At 35.2% G+C, this 4,104-nt stretch overlaps 1 pseudogene; it reads right to left on the bottom strand.

The window, feature by feature from the left end:
- Positions 1-1,149: 1,149 nt before the first annotated feature.
- Positions 1,150-3,326, bottom strand: LOC129761467 (uncharacterized; annotated as a pseudogene).
- Between the last annotated feature and the right edge of the window lie 778 nt (positions 3,327-4,104).

The following is a 4,104-nucleotide window of genomic DNA, read 5'->3' as shown; positions in this document are numbered from 1 at the left end:
TTTCGTTTGCTGGTTATCGAGAGGAAACCTGGAAAGAAATGATCGTTGCTGAAAAATAATCTGCCAGTTCCCCTTGGAATTGAAAATTACATTCAAGTGAGTTTATTTTAATGTTTTCTATCCATATAATACTGCGACCACATACATTTGGTTTTGTGATTTGTCAATCAAGTGCAGTTAACAGGAAAGCTTCTGAAGATTATTCTTCAGAACAAGGTTTTTTGTATCCAATATTGGATGCATAAAACCTTGAGTCTTCAAAGTAACACTCTCGTTTTTGAAGTCACCCAAATATTTATTTATTCATTCATTCAGGATGGATTTAGATTCAACTTCAAACAAATGATCTCTAAATCAACGATAGTCCTACGTCACCCTTGCGGTTATACCATAGATATAACCCACTTCCTGTTTTTAGACAATAAGCATAACTTTAATATTTAGATTTAGGTTAGGTTTTGAACTACTGATCCGATTCAGATAATCGACATATTAAATTAAATTCAATGAGCTAGTTCTCTTTGAAAAAATATCACGTTTGTAGAAAAATGAAATTCTATTCACACAGAGGAATATCGAACGAGGACTAAAAACATGTTAATTTAAAAAAATCATAACTCCAAAACGAAAAAGAATATATCTCTGATTTTTGGATGTTTTGTAAAAAATATTAAAAAATATAGCGCCCTTGGTCCCGAAACCATGTAAACTATAAAAAAACAGGTTCAATCAATAATCACGAACACAAATCCATTTTTTTTACAAGTGTCATTGCAGCACCCCTTTACAAATAGATTTAATGAGATAATCTAACCAGAATATAGGGAAGAATCCAATAAGGATTCTCAAATAAGAATGTCAGAATCTGAAACGTCTAAAACTGAAACGTGCCTTTTATCAAATATTTTACATAAAATAATAACTAGGAATTTCCTATGGAATGCAGTATATAATATTCCTATATTACGTACTGTTTTCTTCAACGTATTTCAATAGAACGGAAATTGTCTCAAAAGAAATAAAATAGAATGGAAATTGACTAATAACGGAACAAATAGATCATTGTATATGATTTCAATCGTTTATTTTATCTGAGCATCAATTCAGGTAATACATTATAAATATATAGTAATGTTTTAGGTAACTAAGCTAAAGATTTATATTAGCTTGCAATCCGATGTCATTGCTCAACATTTCAGCAACTTTAGGAAGTAGATCTGAGTTGAGTTTCAACACAAGCAAATTTTCCACTGAATTTCACTTAATCGCGTTCGATGGTCTGTGAGGATTAGTTTTAGGCCACTAAAAGCCCTCTCAACAGATACCTGAGTAGAAGGGGCTGCTAAAACTACCATCGCTAAACGGTACAGTATCGGTGAAGTTATTTTCTGCGATTCCCAATACTTAAGTAAATCGAATTGAGCATTTGGATCAGCATGTATTGTGGACTGAATTATTGGTACTTTCTCCCGTATTTCCCGTTCTTTGATTTGAGAAAGTACTGATTCGTCGATAGAGTGTGATAGTCCCATCGGAATATTCTCTTCTTCAAAAAATGACGAGATATATATATCCAAATCGTCCTGCGGCTCACTAGCTGGAGTCTGCTCTGTTCTTATACCTTCGATGTCATTGAGTCGATGATGCAAGTTGAGGAGAAATGTCTGTGAAATTAGGAAGCTAATACATTTTAACTTTTTTCTTATCAAATAATCGTTATTCATCAAATGACGAAAACAATTCTTACCTGAACTTTCGCTTTGTCCTCCGTAGATATACGCCTTGCACCCAAAAAATTATATCTAGGGTCTAAGTACATGCATGCTTTGAACTGCAATGTACTTTTGAGCTCGTGTTTTGAAAGTCTCTAACAATTGTACGGCGAGCTCGTTGGCTTTTAATTTATCCAGGTTTGCTTGGCACTGTAGCCAATACGTGTAAAATTCAGACAATGCACAATGTACTTTTTGCAGTTTAAGCGTAAGTATGAAAGCAGGTTCAAAGGCTTCACAAAACTTCTCGATGAATTGCCAGTGTTGAGTAAGATCTACAAAATGAAAATGGTATACAAAATGAAAATATTTGGAAATAATACGATTTCACCTGTTTCGGGAAAACTTGTCTTCAACACATTGAAAAATTGCCGTTGTTTAAGTAGGGATGCCACCATTAGATACTTTCCATTCCATCTTGTATCATTGGCGATAGGAGGCAGATGAGCATCGTGAGTTTTGAAACATTTATGATATTTACGGTTTCGCAGCTTTACAATTATGCCTTGGATCTTCGCGATACGTTCTTCGTATGGACGTATGACATCCCACACAGCCAATTGAGCCGTGTGCGCCGCACATCGCGTACTATCAAGTATTCCCTCGAATTCATAGTCGTCGTTTTCTTCGCCTGGTGCAACATATCGTGTCTCTTCTCGGTTTTTATCAAAAAAATCGTTTGCAGGTAATGCACTATTGGATGGAGTACAAAACTGATACTTAGATACAGCTTCGTTGTCGTCGTCGCCATCCGTGTCATTACAAGTATCATCAGCATGCTCGAAAATGCCACAAGCTTCTTCATTAGCAAGGAGCAAATTAATTGGTGGGCACATACTCTAATGTTTCTGTTAGATTTTCCTTCGTCTGTCGACAATGCATTTCCTTTAGGGCTGAAAAAAATTAATTGCAGAGAAAAATAAGTTGAAATAGTTGAGAAAAAATGCTTTCAAAATTTGATGAAGTGTCTACAGACGGTTTAAACTCACCAAGATTTCGAAATAACATTTCGCCATTGTGATAGTACTGCGCATTAATACCAAATATTTGGCGATTTTTACGTGAAGCGCTGTCAATTTTGAGGCTTATTAATTTTGTTTCCATTTCTTTCTTAACAAAAATACGCATCAGAATAGCAGCTTTATCAACCAAGTCTGAGATTGTCTTCCTGTTAATGTGAAGACCTGCAGCTACGTACTGTGACTCAAGAAGAGTTTTGTATGAACCTTTTTCAAAAAAAATATATGACATATGACTTTCAGTTAACAGTTGCATGGTTCCCAATATCAGTTTACCTTTGTCTGTTTCCACTAATAGTTTTTTAGGTTTTTTGTTGACTGTCGATGAATCAGAATCAACAGCTTCAAACGATAGCAACCCCAACCTATCATAAACACTTGGATGTTTGTTTTTAATATGCCGCTTGAAGTTCCCATAATTCAACACTTTTTGCTCATAAATGCATTTGTTATCGGCAATGCAAATGAATCTACCTTCCCGCACACCAATAACTTGGGTTAATACTGTCTTTTGCGTTGGCTTAGATCGTTTCATACTATAAACAAAAACATTTCATTACAATAGTGAACAGGAAACAACTCGATTTCAATTACCTGCCTGTTTTTTACTGCCGCGATCGATGCTCCGATGATTGCTATTTGAGTGAAAAACAAACGATTTTGCATGTACGATAATTGAATGTAAACTGTATCACAGAGACACTGGCTGGCTCAAGCAAAAGTTTCCAATCTGATTCTCTCACCATCTAACGTCACTCCGAGAGGCAAATGAGAGAATGCAAAATTCCCTGAGAATAGATGAGCGGAATCGAGACAGTATTTTTCCGTTGAATTCGTGAATGAGCTTTGCGAAGATGATAGGTTATTATTTTCTGTCTCAAATAAAGTGAGGCATAAACGGAGAATAGAAGGGTGAGTTTTATCTGTGAGTGAGTGTTGTTGAACGAATTTCGATGCGATTTCGCCCATACCTGCTCCTGCCCCATCTGTGCTGATGATAATCATCTTTTCTTGCATTATCACCTTGGCTCATTCCATGGATGTGATATAGTACTGATTTATTACCATTTAAGAGGTTTGAAAATTTTGAAGATCTAAAAACATTTTAGTAAAATCCTTGTGTAATGCTTCCAAGTGACATATGATAATATAACATGTTCTTGAAGCTTTTGTGATAATTTTGATAAATGCAAAAACTGTGAATATTCTCTTCTGCTTAAGGGGGTAGTACACTATGAACATCATAAAAAGTATGTGATTTTTGCGATTTTTTTCAACGAGAAAATGCGAAGTCGGAAAGTTTAAGTGATTTT

Source organism: Toxorhynchites rutilus, chromosome 1, assembly GCF_029784135.1.
Source record: "Toxorhynchites rutilus septentrionalis strain SRP chromosome 1, ASM2978413v1, whole genome shotgun sequence".
Taxonomy (NCBI): domain Eukaryota; kingdom Metazoa; phylum Arthropoda; class Insecta; order Diptera; family Culicidae; genus Toxorhynchites; species Toxorhynchites rutilus.
The sequence above is the reverse complement of the archived record's forward strand: the minus strand, read 5'-3'. Positions and strand labels throughout refer to the sequence as shown.